The 17,966-nt window shown below is 42.3% G+C and overlaps 1 long non-coding RNA gene across 1 annotated transcript in view; it reads right to left on the reverse strand.

Annotated features, from left to right (window-relative positions):
• Window positions 1-17,966, reverse strand: part of LOC309524129 — a 208,473-nt gene that overhangs the window by 182,372 nt on the left and 8,135 nt on the right. The window contains exon 2 of the long non-coding RNA XR_014215811.1: window positions 8,353-8,460. This is a non-coding gene — a long non-coding RNA (uncharacterized lncRNA). The remainder of the gene's footprint in view (window positions 1-8,352; window positions 8,461-17,966) is intronic.

Below are 17,966 nucleotides of genomic sequence, written 5' to 3' on the forward strand. Positions count from 1 at the left end.
TCAAAGAGATCCAAATAATTGTAGAGTTGGAAGGGACCGCAAGGGTCACCTAGTCCAACCCCCTGCAATGCAGGAATCATTTTGCCCAATGTGGGGCTCAAACCCATGACCTTGAGATTAAGAGTCTCATGCTCTACCAACTGAGCCAGAATCCTGGGAACTATAATTTGTTAAGGGTGCTGGGAATTGTACCTTTGTTCTGGCTGGAATGGATTTTATAATTGTATAATCTATTGTAAAGTAAAATTTGTTGTTGTTACTGCTACTATATGACACATCTTAGGTAGGGGGAATTCTCTTGTCTGTCACAGATGAGAATTTTGGGTTCTACACAACTAAGTTATTCTCAAAGTAGAGGCACTGAAATTAATGGACCTAAGTTAGTTATCTCCATTGATTTAAATATGGTCTCTGAGTAGGACTAATACAGTCCCCTGTATTATATAAGAAATCTGATCTGCTTCTCTAGGAGCAGAACTGGGTTCATGAGCCACTTCTAGACCTTTTTCTAACAGCAGTTGTTAGAATGATGAACCTTACTTGATTTTGGCATAGCAACAAACCACTTGATACTTTCCAAAGACTAAAATACACAATTCCCAATTCTGCTCCCGAGGGTTGAGAGGAGAGAGGGGGGCATTTCTATTGTATGAGCAGAACTCATTTCACTTGGATACAACCTTTGTTTGCAGTGATGGCCCTTAAAGATCAAACAAAAAAGCAACTAAAAGTATTTTAGCAGCAAAATTCTCCAAGCTAAGAGAAATTACTCTGCTGACAGTAAAGGTGTTCCAGAACAAACCTGGCTCAAATTAATCGCAATATCAGAGTATTGTATTAATCTTTTCAAAGTAGTTAATTTTTCCCAAAATATGATTGGATAGTCAATTTGCTGATCGGCTGCAGCACATTGCTCCCCACAGAGGCTTTGATGAAGTGAGAAAAGATTTAAACAAAGAGCTGCTTCTTATAATTAAATAGAAAGACTCCAATAACTTTGTTCTTTGGGATGAAGATGGGGATAATTTTCATTCAAACAGAACCCTGTAAGCAGGTCCCATGTTCAAATTTCTAATTAAAGCTTAAATTAATGTCACTTGATAGGATTTCAAAGCAGAACTCGCTTTTTGACATTTAAGAACCTTCAAAACTATATTTCATCTAATTGCATTTCAGGGTTTCGATTTTAATTGATCCATATCTATGGCTTTAAACGGCTAAATATATTTCTGTATCTTCGTCGTTTTGTTGAAATAATAACCTACCCACCTTCAAAAGATGTATGTTACTATAATCTTCTATATTCGAGCCACCATTATTACTACAAGCCTCTGTAATTACTACTGCTTCAAGCCAGGAACACTATTGAAATTCTTACACTGCTTAGGGGACCTTTAAGGAAAGTTTCCTATGATGTAGGCAAGGAGTGCATGATGAACTGATGCAGAAGTCAGCACCACCTGCTCCAGTGGGACTGTGCTCCCTGCCACAGGGCTGCCACCAAGTGCCTTGTGGGGAAGGAGAGGAGAAAGTTGATGGGCAGGCAAAGAAGATATCAGGAGTCTGTTCCTGTCACTGCTGGATTCTCTCTGCAATTTACCTGGTGGGAAGGATTCTGGTGACTTGCTATGTGTTTGCTTGTGTGTGTTGCTGCTGTTACATATTGTTGCTGTTGTTGCTTAACAGCAGCAGCAACAACCCTGTATTCATATTACTTGTAAGCCACATTTGAAAGATCTGTATCATGAGAAAGTGAGAAATAAATAAATAAATTTTAGTTAAAGAATTTTGCTACTGGTTGTCTAGAGCAAATGGTGGGGTACCTCTGGCCTGCAGGTTTAAACAGGCTCTTCAAGGATCCTAATTTGGCTTGTGCAGATGGTTTACACAAACAACACATGCCTCCTTTCACATCTGCAATGGAACAATCAGGCTCCCAATTGTTCCCCAGAAAGCTGGGCTTCTAATAGGCACCTTTCAAATTTGATGAAAACTGTATGACCAATCCCAGTAGTATCTGCAGTGATCATTGATGTGGGGCCAAATGTATACCCATTAGCATTAAGTTCCAGGGAATGGACACTACCCTGAGAATCCCCTTTTCTAAAATCCTTATCAGTCTTTCTGTGCTAGGGCCTCATCATTAATGAGTTTCTGTGGTCAGAAAGATACATGGGGTGTGGTGGGGAGATAAATACTCTCTCAAGCTCTCTCTCTCTGTCTGTCTGTCTCTATACTGGATAAAGTCGAGGGAAGTTGTCATGAATGAGCCAGCCCCCATGGGAAGTTTGCAGCCAGCTCTCAGTGAAGGAAGCAGCCAGGGAGAGAGGGGGTTAACTGCAAGACAGGAGGTTTATAGCTGAGAGCCAACTCCTCCGCCCTTAGGAATGCCAACTGATAGCAGAGTTGAGGAGAGTCCTCTGGCTACATGCCAGCACGCCAGGGAAGGACAAAATGCAGGGGCTAGAAATGAAAGCAGCTCAGAGAGTGGGAAGAATCACAGAAGTACATTCTCAGAGAATGAGGAACAGAAGGGAGCTGACCCCCTAAGTTCATGGTCTAGGCCTATGGGGGGTCTTCAAGACAGAATACGTCACAAGAGGAAGTTTGGCTGTTTCTGGTCTCACCGGAAACACCCTCCTTAGAAGGGACATCTTTGATTTATGGACAGATGGCTGTGATCACTGCTCCGATGAACTCTGTTTGTTTTTGCAATGAATCCTCTTTTTAATTAACAATGCTCGTTTGTTATCAAGATTCCCTGACAGAAGTGTTACATAAGCCCTTCCTTATGAGCAGTACTCCCCGCCCCCTCTAAAACAATGTTTAGGGGTACTCTCATTTTCCGACTCATATTGAAATACTGCCCCTCAATGAGCCCAAACTTAGATTCACAAAATGTTTAGGGGTATGCATACCCCTGCGCCCCCCCCGAAAAAAGCACTGCTTATGAGTATCATATGACAAGTTCTCCAGGTTAGGGTTGTATGCAGGGCACGAGAAGCATTTTAGGATCTAGTGCTGTGGATGTGGGCTAGAGATAGTATTGCTCTTTCGTAGCTTCACCCCACTACTCTAGTCATGTCCCTCATCCCTGAAACTAGGAGGATATAACCTGGTCCCTCCAATGCTTTCTCAGAACCATCAGGTCCAGTCTCGGACTTGGGCCATGTACCTTGCTATCCCAACTACAGTGATCATTTGGACTAGGGGTAGCAAATGTGATGCTCTCCAGATGTTGCTGGACTACAGCTCCTATCATCTCTGACCCTTGGAGGCACTGGCAATGGGATTTGTAGTCCAACAACTGGCACAGTGGCCACCCATGAGTTAGACACACCTTAAAAATGAAGCACACCCAGAAGCTTTCCCATCTCACCTGGCATTCTGTTTTAGAACTGATTGAAGGCAAGAATCATATTTGCTTAATGCTTCCTTTCCTCCCCTCCCCTCCCCACTCCAGAAAATAAAATAAAATACAGTGATGAAAACTAGTCACTACTGCAAACAACATAAGAATCAACAACTCCACAGAATATGACAGATAATTAGCAGTAGCAACACATTAGCTGCTCTTAATAAGAAATATGCCACTTCCGTGCTGGAAAACCTTACTTATGAATGATTCAAATCTATGAGAGTCACCAAGTGATTCATCTTTTCTTATCAACAAGATTAATTCTTTGCTTTATTTTTTTTAAAAAAAACCTTCTATGCTCTGACTAACCTTCTTCAACAATACTTTTCCTTAACCTTCAACTGAGCTTCTTTAGATTTTCAACAGAAAGAGCTTATGTATGTTTTCTTTTAAGAATGACTTTCTCTTCAATCTAACATTTGCTTACTCCCTAATTTCACCTCATGAAACTGCAGGCTTAAAAAAAAAATTGTTGGAAAGTTTAGCTTGTTTCTTCAGTCACAGAATTAATCTGTGCCCAAGTTAGGCTCAGGAATCTCCAGTTCTACTACTACCACCACCCTTTCAATTTTCCACATGCCAAATGCAACTTTACGTGCAATTTCCTACATGTCCAGTGCAGTTCACTATGCAAGAACAGCAGCAAAAAAACACCCCCAACCATATTAATGCATCATTACAAGAAACAGTCAAATACAAATTCATTTCAAAGTGCAATATACCCATCTCAATAGAGAATTCATTTTGATTATATCGACATTATAGCATTTAAACTCATTACAGAGGATGCAATATCAATCCACCGATCCCACACCAATATTATTTATCAATTGTTAAAACATATAAATATGAAAACACCTCTCAGTTCAGTCAGGTATTACTAAATAATATAACCAGCAGTCATTTGTTTATTTATAGCTCACATTTCTGCTGGGATACTTCAAGATGGTTTACAATGGAAGCTATAAAAAAACCACAGCAGGTGTGGTGTAGGAATGTGTGAAGATATGTTGCAAATATATAGTATAACATTAAGGCTTAACCTCAATAAAAAAACAGCAAGAAAAACCTAGATCAGACTACTAAACTAGCAGATATAAACTCACAGAAGCAGAAAGAGAGAGAGAGAGAGAGAAGAGAGAGGAGGGGGTGATATAATTATGGCAGGGGGCTGAGACATGGACCTGTGGTTGTCAGGAGAGGATGTCAGGAGCACGTCAGCAATAACTTACACAGCTTCAGTGAAGCTAACCCTTAATTCAAAGAAACAAGACAGCTTGGGAGGCCAGGCCAGGCCAGGAGAACACAGCAACACTTCCTGCCCTATGAGGCAGTTGGTCCCCACCTTACCACAGCTGCCTAAGTCTCCCCTTCCGTTTCTGACAATTCCTCCTCCCAGTCTGCTCCCTCTTCTCACTCTGACCGCTCATCATCGTCCCACCACCAATCACCTGGCTCTCAGCCTTTTTCCCTTTGGGATTCCCCAGCTGGTGCCCCTACCACTCCTCTGAATCCAGCCAGTTGTTCTCCAGAGGTTGTTGCATGGCCAATGGTCAGAGATGATGGGAATTTCAGTCCAACAACATCTGGAGCGCCATAGGTTTCCTATCCCTGGCTTAGTATGATCCAAACGAGCATCTGTCTGAATGCTTAAGTTGAAATTTCTGCATTGCAGGGAGTTCCACAGGGGTCCCTTACAACTCTACAATTCTATGATCTCCAGTCAAAGATCTAATATGTAAACCAGTTTTTTTCTGTTAGCAGCTGTTTGTTTGACCATATCACATGGCTGAAAGGAGTCCTCAGTTTTTTATTTAACAATTTGGTTCAATAAAGCAATGTTTATCCTTATTTCTGTGGGAAGAATAACACATAAATTAAGGGTATCTTGGGGTGCAGCTAAACCTATGGATTTTGCCTCCATTTGACAACTATTTGTTATTTTTATGACAAGTCAATCACAGGGATGGCAAATCTTGATGAAATATGGCATTGTTTGGTATTCATAACATTTGTATCAGGGCCAGCCCACCCATGAGGCAAGGTGAGGCAACTGCCTCAGGTGGCAGGATCCACAGGGGCATCAGATCCTGATGTAGATATTTATTTCCATCCTTGTTGTTGATGTAGATTGTCACTTGCCCCTTCTTCCCTAGCGATGAGGGGGCACCATTTTGGCATTTGCTTCAGGAGCCAAAATGTTTTGGGCTGGCCATTTTGTATTCTCTTTGTCTCAGGTTGGTTTTTGTTGTAAAATCTGATTCATTGTGTTGTCTCTCAGGAATGTACTTCATTTTATGTGGTATAACAGCTGTGAGCTCAAGTTTGTTTGTTTTTTGGTACAGTTTTTCAATTTTTTTCTCCTTTTGTTATTTTATTTAAAGTTATATTTCTTGCTAGACTGTTATTTCAACTTCATAATAAAGCTTTGTGTGTTTTTTAATTTTCTTGGTGATCTCCCCCCAATACTTTATGAAAACTTATATTCCTGTACATACATACACCACAGCTAATAACAGTATACATCTGTAAATACTGTTCTTATTAAGGGATCCACAAGAACTAGTCTTTGGTTTCCTGAAGAATGTGTAAAGGAAACGATGTTCCACGATTCTGCCACAAATGTATCTATTTTGCTCTTCCTGCCAGTCTTAATTTGTGAGTCAGTTTTTTCTATAAGGGCAATACACCATGCTCTCTTGTACCAGGCATTCAGGTTTACACCTTACAATATGTAACTATAGCCATATGTGCAGCCACTAAGAGGAGTCCAATTATTAGTTTTTCCACCAAGTCCCAATTCTCATTTAAATACAAATTCAGTAATGCAAACCCAGATAGTTGCATTCTGGTTTTTTTGTTTTGTTTTGTTTTTAAATGATATTTATTAAGAATTTTAGAGTTACAGAAAAACCAAAAAAGAAAAAGAAAAACTAGAAAAAAGAACAAACCACAATCAAACAATACAACAACACAATCAAAAGACAAAAATAAGCCACAAACATTTAAAAACAAATCCAATATTCTCCAATCCTTAACTGTCACCAGATAGTTGCATTCTGAACCGATTGAAGCCTTCGGGTGGTCTTCAATTATCCCTCTTTTAGTAAGACTTTAGGGGATTCTATACCTTGTCCCTTCAAGTCATGCTTTTATCATGGGTCTGGCCAGCATAATTACCCCCAAAGGACTTCAGGTGTTTCGTCCTTTGCTTCCAGCAATGTGCAATGATGTCCCACCACTGAGGAAGCCCAGACCATGTAAGGAGGCAGCTGTTACGAAATAAAACTGTGGCTATAGTTCATAAGCTTTAGAAGCCGCAGCTGAATTATACAACCCACGATGGCAAATTGAAGAGCCAGCAAACAATGCATACTCCCCCCCCCACACACTCCAAAGAGCTTCTTCAAAACTCTTTTCAAACCTTAATTTGTGTATGAACATGTTCAAGAACTGAAAACATCTATGCCAAAGAACAAATGACTCACTTAGCACTACAGATTACCCTCACCCAGAATCAGCCTGGGCTTTTTTTGTATCCTCTCTGACTTCCAGAGTATCTGATTCTACATATAAGTAATCGGAACCCAGAATGCTTGGATCACTGTGGCAAACTCCAGTTTGTAAAAATTAGGATGCACCACATGAATACATTTATCACCCAACAAATAAAGTCTGAATGTCACTGATCTTGAATTCTTTACTATTATTACTATTACTATTATTATTACTATTACTACTACTATTACTATTATTATTATTATTACCGTATTTTTCGCTCTATAACACGCAGATTTTTTCTCCTAAAAAGGAAGGGGAAATGTCTGTGCGTGTTATGCAGCGAATGTGTGGTCCCTGGAGCCGAAAAATAAGGCAAAAATCAAACCGCGCTTCAGGGAGAAGGGAAGCCTGAAGAGAGGAAGTGGCAGCTTTCCTGCATTCTGCCTCAGGGTCTTACTGCCCGCCCTCTCTGTTTCCTTGCTGTGTTTGCTCAAACGGAACAAAGAGCAGGGGAAGCCCCTCCCCTCCAGGCAAGTAGAGAGGAAAGCAGAGCGTCGCTCTATCCTGTCCCTGCTCCGGAGGGAACAATGTATGTGAAGGGAAGAGAGATTACAGGTTCGGCTTAAAATTCTGATTTGACTTCCTGCTTTTTGTTTTTGGAGACACACAGCATTCAAATATGCTTTCTTCCATTTAAAAGGATGAAATCCTTAAACAGTGGCTGGCTTGTGTGGGTGGGTGGGGGGAAACTTTTGCCTTCCTTTCCTCACGTTATAGCCCTCTCCTGCATTCTTAGCCTTCTGTGTTTTTCCTTCCCTCCCCACTTAAAATGTGGTTACAAAGCATGGATCCACATGGATCCTCAGGATCTTTGCATTGGGTCACCCCAAATTCACCATCAGAGCACACAGCATGTCCATGGCTACAGCCTGCCCCCCCAAAAAAAATCACGCACCCACTGTTGCCTGGGGCTGCAATGGTGCAAAAACGTGGTTACAAAGCATGGATCCACATGGATCCTCAGGATCTTTGCATTGGGTCAGCCAAAATTCACCATCTGAGCACATAGCATGTCCATGGCTACAGCCTGCCCCCCCCCCCAAATCACGCACCGACTGTTGCCTGGGGCTGCAATGGTGCAAAAACGTGGTTACAAAGCATGGATCCACAGGGATTCTCAGGATTTTTGCATTGGGTCACCCCAAATTCACCATCAGATCACATGTCTGTGGCCACAGCATGAAGCACAAAAATGATACGTCCACTGTTTCATTCAGAATATTTTTTCCCTTGTTTTCCTCCTCTAAAAACGATGTGCGTGTTATGGTCAGGTGCGTGTTATAGAGCGAAAAATACGGTATATTTTCCGAAGCTACTCCCAGCTCTCTTTTGACAGATGTGTTATGCTGCATTTCATTACTTTCTGTCCTTACCTTGTTCTTCTTTTGTTTCAGATAAATGATGATGCTTTCAGGAAAGATTAAGCACTGCCAGGCAATAAAGCAATGGTCCAAACACAGCTTTAATTGGAACTTCAGATCCTGCAGGAAAAACCAGAAATTAAATCATTAATAATATGATTTTTACCAGCCGACACAATACTTCCACAGATCTGGAATTTTAAGCAAGCTTTTGTTGTTGTTGTTTCTTGATCTCAAATGCTGGTTACCACTATGTGCTCAACATTATCAAATCACACTGAAATCCTCACCAATAAGTCGTGTCCGTTGCTCTGGAAACTGATCACTGGCTCAGTTGGGTGGGACTACAGCTGCCTCCCCACCCTCTAACATCTGCTGCCTGAAGCAGCCATACCACCCTGCCCAACGATAGGACTGTCTCTGCCCTGCATACCAAAATGGTGTTTACTGCTGTCATCATGGTCAGAATAACTGCATGCACATCAGTGCCAAATGCAACCACTGTCAGCTACTATCTTTGTCCCTATCAATTACACATTGCTTCTCCCACCCAACCTCACTCAGCCCCAAGTTGTGATGACTGCAAAGCTGAAGCTCTAAATGCATGAAGGCTTTTTGTTTTGTAATAAAATGTGGGACAACCAGTGGATTAGGCATCTTCTTTTGATTTTGGGGTGTGTTGGGATGCATCTGCAGAAATATAGGCAGGCACTTTTGAATGGCACGTAGGAGCTATTCAGGGAGTGTTGGGGAAGGGCCTTAACTCTGTGATAGTTCATATGCTTAGCATGCAGAAAAACCAAGGTTCAGTCCCTAGCATCTCCAAGCAGGGCTGGAGATTGGAATAGGGAAATATTCCTGCCTAAACCCCAGGAATGTTGCTGCCAATCAGTGCCAACGCTACTGAACCTGGTGGATAAATGATATGACTTTCTTACATTGGCATACAGAACCTTTCATCTGAACACAACACTACATTAAAACATACAAAAGTTAAAATACTAAAACAGATTGAAATCCCTTCAACTTTCTAAGCATATTTATTTCTTTATTGATAAACAATAATTTTATAAATAATAAATCAAGATACACCAGGATGAGTGAATTGAAAAATAGGAAGATCTTGGACTGTCAGCGATCAGCTGGGACTATACTGACATAATTCCTTCAACCTGGATCAGCTGGGGCTATGCTGCTTTGGCCAGCAGAACTTAAACTGGTGGAGCTTATTGTATTTATTACAATTATATCCCATCTTTCCAAGGAGCTGAAGGTTGCGGCAGTAGTGGACCCTCAAGCTTGAACTGTTGTGGGGACCCCTTCACAACCAGCAGCAAGGTCTGGGTAACCACTGTTATCTTCCTCAGTAGGGTTGTTCCATGACAGACACCACAATTGTTTGGGTTTTCCGGTACCCTCTTAAGTAAGGGCCATGGCAGGTGGAGGGAAGGCCACAAGAATGACCCAGGAGAATGGTATTGGGTTGAAATAGGCCACAACTTTTTTGATTACAGGAAAGAGTAGGTTTGGCAAAGGCATTGGGCATGCATCCTGCATCAGGCAGCCTGCCTGCTACCTGATAGGAACCTGGTGGGGTCGAACTTGTGCTAGGGAGTTGCCCCCAACATGGAATGGAACCCACAACCCCACACAGACCACCTTTGGGAGAGCTGTACGGGCCCACGATCGGCCGAAAAGGTGGCCGACACTTGGCCACCCAATTAAATAGACTGGGGTGGGCTGCACACAACCCCAAGCTCCAGCCACTGACTCACAAACTTTGGGATTGTTGAAATTTATACAACAACAACAAAACCAATTTGAGTTTTGTGAATCAAATTTGGTCTAGTAAACCCAAATTTTTAAAGCAATGTGGACGAAAGTCACTTTTGGGGCCATACCATGACTAGGGACCCCAAAGCTAAAGCTTCATTAGTTTCATAGTAGATCTAGGTGGCACACATACTTCTCCCCCCCCCTACTTCTTGATTCCTGCACTGCAGGGGTTGGATGACCCTTGGGGTTCCTTCTAACTCTACAATTCTGCGGCTCTAACCCTGTGAGGAAGGTTAGGCTGAAAGTGAGTGACTGGCCCAATGTCTTTTTTTAAAAAAATAATTTTTATTAACCGGCCAATCAAATCAAATCACATAAATTCCAAATTACAAAGCCAAATTTTAAATTTTTGTTGGGGGTACCCATATTTCAAGTTCCGAAGGGGATCTAATCATCTTCTTGCTGCTGCTTTAATGTCCACAAATCTGTCCAAATAATGTTCACAATTCTATCCAATCCTTTCTTGTTGTTTTCCACATCGTTAATCTTCACAGGTCTGTCACTCCCTTTCTCAGTCCTCTGAGGAGGTTCGCCAGGAATCCAGTATAAAAACAAATCCATAGCTTCCTCCTCCCGGTCGTCAATCTTTCGTCAGAACCTGCCAACATGGCGACTCTGTTTTTATTGCTGCGTCATTCCAAAAGCCCTTGTTCTTTTCTTAATCTTCATAAGGCAGACTTTTGGTTAGTAATTCATTTCCAAACAGTTTTTAACCATCCTGCTTAGGTCAGTTACGCGACGGTTCTTTTTTGGGGAGGGGTTATTGGTTAATCACATAGAAGAAAAGAAAAAAAGTTCCCCCGCCCCCCACCCAGTCCTGCTGCCGACATACCGAACCTTTGATGTATCTTCTTCATGATATATTCCTTTTAAGTCCAACCCATCGCTCTACTTTCACAGAGGTCTCTTCAATTAGCAGTCTTCACTCCCGTTCTTCACTTGAAATATGTGCATATGCTTCTTTCTAATTGTTTATTTCAAGCTGCTGCAGCCAGTGTGCGATCAGAGACAGCGTCCAGGAGAGCCGGAGCCCACACAAGGGTTTTGTGCCTAGTGCCCTCACCCCCTTCTTTCGAATCCGGGGGTGATTTATGGGCATGGCAGGTAAGGCAGTGTTCCCCATTCCCTTGGGGCAACAAGGGAGGCTGCATACTCCCATAACAGCCTCTTAATTACCTCGTGTGAGCTGGAGAGATGGTATTGTCGGCCATCTTCCAATGCGCCCCTAGCAGCCCCCCGTGACTAGCCCAATGTCACCCAGTAAGCTTCATGGCTGAGTGGGAATTTGAACCCTGGTCTCTCAGGTCCTAGTCAAGCACTGCAACCACTACACCACACCTGCTCTCAAGCATAAGCCTCAAAAATGCTGAGGGTGGGATGGGGCAAGGAGAGACACTTATTCCAAACCTGTTTCAGCTCAACAAAGCCCGGCGAGAACAACACCAGCGAAAAGGATGGTGTAAGTGAAATGCTATTTTAAAGGTTTGTTTCCACTCTGCCAGCTCTGCCAGCGATACCCACACTTCTGAACACAGCTTGGAACTTACGCTGACTTTCTGTACATATGATTGCTCTGTTAATATCAGACAGTAAATTTGCAGTCAACCTGAGCTTCTTCCCTGGGCATAATGTGGCATGTTTATTTATCCCATCCTATCTCCCTGCTGGGCTAAACCAAGAGCTCTCAGGACTGCCTTATAAAAATATTGTTTATTTTTATAAGGTTATCACCCCCACCACCCCTCCCTTCCCCTGACCCAAGGAAGAATTTAATCAGTCTCCTGAGGGGGAGATTTCATTGTCTGAGTCATTGCTGTTCTTGCTGTCAGCATGCTTAATTGAGTTCTTTCATAGCTGCTGCACGTGTCCACTGGCACTAATTATACAGTGATCAATTCCTCTCACTAACAGTATTTGATCCATAGCCACTCCTTGACAAACTGAAAGTGAGTATTGGACTACACTGTTGTGTCACTCACCTTGATTGAAATGTAAAGATTGTTTTGAAAGGAATAACAAGAACAATTGCATCACCTGTTGCACATTGATTGGAATGGGGGAAATGTTAAATGACCATTTTTCTGGGTGTTTCGGAGAATGCATTTACCACTCTCCATGGCACTGGACAACAATGAAGTAGGCTTGTAATGTGACTGTTGAAGGGAGGACAAACTAACCCTTTCAAGAAAAACAGGTGACTACCCCCCCCCCAAAAAAAAAAGAAGGAAGGAAGGAAGGGAAAGGAAAGAGCTTCTGGTGATATATGAACTGTTACAGTGGAATCTACAGCTGTTAAACTGCATGTAAGAACTTTTCTTGATTGATTGATTGACTGATTGATTGATTGATCAAGAGGCGTTGGTCACCTCCCTGACCCAGCCAGCTGTTGCCTCCCTGCTGCAAGTGGTCACTCTGGGCAATCCGAGCGCCTTGTCTACATTCTCAAGCCTTACCAACTGAAACTCATCCAACACAACAGGACTATACTGTGCTATGGAAACCCCATGAGATCCATCTGCTATAATAGCAGAGTAAAGGTCTTGGTGGATACAAGCGATTTTAGTTTTGAGAAAAGGCAAGTAAGGGGTGACATGATAGAAGTTCATAAAATCATTCATGGCATGGAGAAAGTGACGAGAAAAAGGTTTTCCTTCCTCTCAGCTAAGACTAGAATTTGTGGACATCTCAATGAAGCTGAATATTTGAAGATTCAGGACAGACAATAGAAAGTACTTCGTGCAGCACATAACTAAACTATGGAATTCACTCCCACAGGAGGCCACCAACTTGGATGGCGTTAAAAAAAGGTTTAGACAAATTCATGGAGGATAAGTCCATCAATGGCGACTAGCCACGATGTAGGCTACATTCCATAGACCTTGGAGGCAATGATCTGCCTCCATGGTTGAAGGCAATATGCTTTTAGCTATTAGTTGCTGGAAACTACAAGAGTGGGGAGTGTTCTTCAGCTCATGTCCTGATTACAGATTTACTGCAGGCATCTGGCTGGCCACGGTGGAATCAGGATGCCGGGCTTCATGGGCCATTGGCCTGATCCAGTAGGGCTCTTCTTATATTCTTATTTAAGATTCTTTTGAGCTGCCAGGAGCTAAAAATGGACATGCAACACATAATGTGAACCACTAAGCTATGGCCTACTTCAGGCGAGATCTACCCACTCATGCAGCATCTTGGGTCCTGCGGCTTACTGCAAGAAGAATCAGCTAGAATAAGTGGCGTCTCAACAGACAACTACAGCTCGGTTGCTTTTGCCAGTGGTAGAAGATTGGCACTACACTGACCATCTAGGTCATCCACTTTTCACAACAAGTATAAGTAATGCACCTGTTGGGCAACACTACACACAATCAGAAAGTGAGAAAGTGTTCCAGGGCCAGCTCAGGTCTGAAAGATCTAGAGATAACAAATTCAACAATGGAAGGTCTTGAACAGTCCTAACTTACAAAATTGATGCCTCTTTTTCAACCTACTTCCCCACTCTTTTTTGATGCAGATCAGGAGTGAGGAAACTTTTTTCAGCCTGAGGACCACATTCCCTTCTGCGCAGCCTTCCAAAGGCCACATGGTGAGCAGGGCCAGAGGAAAATGCAGTAGGGGGGGGGAATCAAATTTCCTCTTTGTGCAGTATACTAGTGTCTCTCACACTCCTCTTTATCTTCAATCCACCCAAACAAGAGGCATGATCAAAGTTCAAATACAAAAAGCCTCTCTGAAGGGCCAAGAGTAGGGATGTCAGAGAATTGTACCAGAAACAGAAATGGGGAGTGGAAATTTCTGCCATTTGCATTTTCATCAAAGGCGAGGAATGGAAATCACACACATCATTTTTTTTATTTTTTTGCCCACATATGCTATGTGAATAATTATATTACTTTCTGTAAAGTTTTTGACATTTCCCTTCCATTGAAATGACATTAATTACATACATTTTGGCTATTGCAGATAGTGAGATGAATGATATAGGTTTTTGTCAGATGACCAACTGTATAGCTGAACAGAAACAGTATAGCTATTGATTGTGATCAACAGTGGATGGAACAGAAAATGCTGCCTCCTTACGTCCCTAGTCAAAGAGCACCACTAAACAATGCTTGATGGGGGTTGCTGGGGGAGGATGGATTTACCCAAAATCAGCATTGGACCATTGCACCCTAACAGAAGGATTGTTTCCTAGCCCATCCTTCACCTGAAGACCACTGCTCCATGACAAAGTTTTCATTGCTCACAGTAGGCTATGGTAGGAAGGAGGAGACAGGAAACATTCCTTCTGTTAAACTTTCATAGGTTATCTTAGGATCAAGCCCTGGTGAATAAAATACATTTTTTTGAACTAAATAAGCCACCTACTTTGTAAAAACAAGCACCATGCATTTAAATAATCTGCTTCACTTCTTCTTGTGATGGTGGTGGGGTATGCACAACTAAGACATCTGTCCCTTCATTGTTAATTAGCTGAAGATGCCTGAATCTTATAATAAATCAACATATAGACATTCCATCTGTCCTAGATACAATTTTGTTCAAAAATCTGTGTGAGAGAGACATCTACTACTTAAAAATGGTGTGCATCTCACAGTTTCTCCTTGCAGCACATGAACAGTCCTTCTCAGCTTGAAGCGAGACCATCACACTCATCAATATTATGATCCATATATTTTAGTGTATTTGCAATACAAACTCCTTTCATTAAAAAAAAACAAATCCTGGCTGTGCTCACATTTGTTCTACCGCAGACTTTGACTTATAAGCTTTTAGTTTAACTCTAGAAAGCCAAATATTGGAATAATAAACTCCTTTTGATGATCATGAATAAATATAATCTACAGAAATAGAATTAATGCGCACCTATCAAGCAGAGAATATTACCTTCTTCAGGCATTATAATTCCTTGTACTAGTGTCATCATATGGGGGAGAATGGGGATGATTCCAAAAGTTCCACCCTACTCCATTGCTGCCTACAAGTTGGGGGGTGACTGCCTTGAGAAGGGGCTGTTGTGGAGGTTTAAAGCCCAGGAAGATCAGAACTCATGGACTGTAAAACCTTAGAATCATAGAATCATAGAATCATAGAGTTGGAAGAGACCACAAGGGCCATCGAGTCCAACCCCCTGCCAAGCAGGAAACACCATCAGAGCACTCCTAGCATATGGTTGTCAAGCCTCTGCTTAAAGACCTCCAAAGAAGGAGACTCCACCACACTCTTTGGCAGCAAATTCCACTGTCCAACAGCTCTTACTGTCATGAAGTTCTTCCTAAGTTTAGGTGGAATCTTCTTTCTTGTAGTTTGGATCCATTGCTCCGTGCCCGCTTCTCTGGAGCAGCAGAAAACAACCTTTCTCCCTCCTCTATGTGACATCCTTTTATATATTTGAACATGGCTATCATATCACCCCTTAACCTCCTTGTAGGGAGCCTCCATCTTGCTCCCACAAAATGTTGTGATAGCCCCCAGATCAGACAGCATCTAGATAAGAAGTGAGGAGTGAATGGTCAGTGGTGAGATTACTAAGAAATATTTGATGGATTGATGCAGTTGTCATGCTCTTGAGGAAAGGGGGCATATACCATTCTGTACAAGTGTAATGGACAACATGTGAACCTCCAGATGAGGAGCCTGTGAGTCCTTAGCTCCAGATGGGGTCAAAAAATTGTCCAATAATTGTAAACTAACTGCATTGACTAGTTTAAGAATGCGGAACAGTCCTCCAAATGTCTCTGGGCTGCAGTTCCCACCACTCCTGACCATTGGCCATCCTGGCTGAGGCTGGTTGGAGTCAGAGTTTGGGAACATCTGCGGGGAGGGCAGAGGTTTGCTGTCACTGTATTTATTATTTACAATATCAGCACAACTATATTATCTACGCTATAGTGTGATATCATTCTGATAATTTACTGAGAAGCAAATTCCAATGAATTCAATTTGACTTTCATCTAAGCAAGTGTATTAAAAACTGCAGCCTGTGGTTTGTCATACATTTTAAGTGTTAGATAGAGTTGGCAACTGTACCTAAGGCATTGGGCAAATGCTTTAGGTTGCTAACTTTAAATGGGGCTCAGTGATTTCCAGTTGGAAGCTGAGATCAAACTTCTTTTGCAAACTAACCAATTTACCTAGATCAGGAATGGATAACCTGTGACCCTGAAGATGTTGTTGAATTACAATTGCCATTAGCCACAACTAGCATAGCCAATTGTCATGCAGGCGGTGGAGCCTGTGGGGAGATTGGGGAGGGAGGTTCAGGCACCAGAAGGAAAGGCTAGATAAAAGAAGGGTAAAAGAAGTGAGTAAATAAGGCAAAGAAAATTGTAAGCTTAATCATCTACGGCCTCAAACGATGCAGATGAGGAAGATCCCCAGCTCTGTTCAGCAGCGTGAAGCAGGTGCTTGGTACACATTGCGCTGTCGCTTTTATACCCCCCCCCAATCACCCCACTCAAAATGAATGGCCAATTGGTCTGGGGTGATTGTGGTGCCACCCAGGCGTGAGGGTATTACTCCGCCCATGCCAGGTTGGGGGGAACTGGGTTGAGAGCCTGCCCGCAACCCGGACCATCTTTTAAGATGATCCCACTTGTTGAAGTACAATTCCAATTAGCCACAACTAGCATATCCAATTGTCAGGAATGATGAGTGTTATGGTTCAACAACAGCTTGAAGGGCCACAGGTCCCCCATTCCTGGTCTAAAACTCCCATAATCTCTGAGTGTTGACCTTGCTTTCTGGAGATGACAGCAGTTCTAGTACAACATGTGGAGGGCCACATATTCCCCATCCCTCACTTTAGTGATAAGGAAAGGCAATATAACCTGTTAGGTAAGACTTGTGACATTGGTGGAGGGGATCACCTTCCATTAATGCCCAGAGCTTCATAGATTCTGGGTATAGTGCTCCAAATAAGGAATGTTTCAGATTAAATGGGTCCAGGAGACAGAGACTTTAGAAAACTGTAAAAAGAAATTGTCAGAAGTCTTAAAACCCATTAATAAATAAATGCAGAAGAAAGAACATTTAAATAGATCTTGTTAATTGTGTTTATCTCAGTGTGATGCCATGTCAAAGAGCCTGCAGCTAATGTAGTTTGTTAAAATCCCGATTTGCACAGCAGGAAGTGAACATTAGAAAGGAAACTCTTGTCATTACTGGCAGAAGCTGAAGAGGCTACTAACACTTGATTAAATCATTAATATATCTTTTAAAATTTGAAACACTGAATTAGAGATCTATTTGCATAGAACATCATTTTATAAAACTGCTTTCATCTTGCATTTGCTCCTCTGGTATAGCTCCATAAGCCACCATCTACGCAGAAGGAGCTCAATATGGCCCTTTTGAGGTTTATGACTTGTATTGTTGATTACTTCTTATTTAGTTGGGGAAACTCATGACTGCAGCTTAGAGCTCCAATATTTTTTTTTAAGCCAAAAAGCTCCACCCCCCCCCGAAGCAGAGGTTTCTATTTTGCCTGTCAATTTTTAGTATTATTAGGCTGCAATCCTACCCACCCACCATGTTGATAGCTGAGTGGTAGTGGTAGTGGTGGTAGGGTACAGTACAGCCACCTCTCCACCGGACTGGTAAAGAGGAGTGGCACTGGTGGAGATGGCTCCCCTCTAGGCATACTAACAGTGGTGGTCCTCCCACTGATGGTAGCCTGCAGAAAGTCCTAAAATAGGGAATTTGGGGTGCGTGCATACTTGTGTCTCTCAGGGGTAACAGCCAGGAGCTGACAAAGCACCTTGCACCTGCAACAGTCCATAGACGGCCCC

The sequence above is a fragment of the Podarcis vaucheri genome (genome assembly GCF_965113315.1).
Source record: "Podarcis vaucheri genome assembly, chromosome: Z".
NCBI classification, from domain to species: Eukaryota; Metazoa; Chordata; class Lepidosauria; order Squamata; family Lacertidae; genus Podarcis; species Podarcis vaucheri.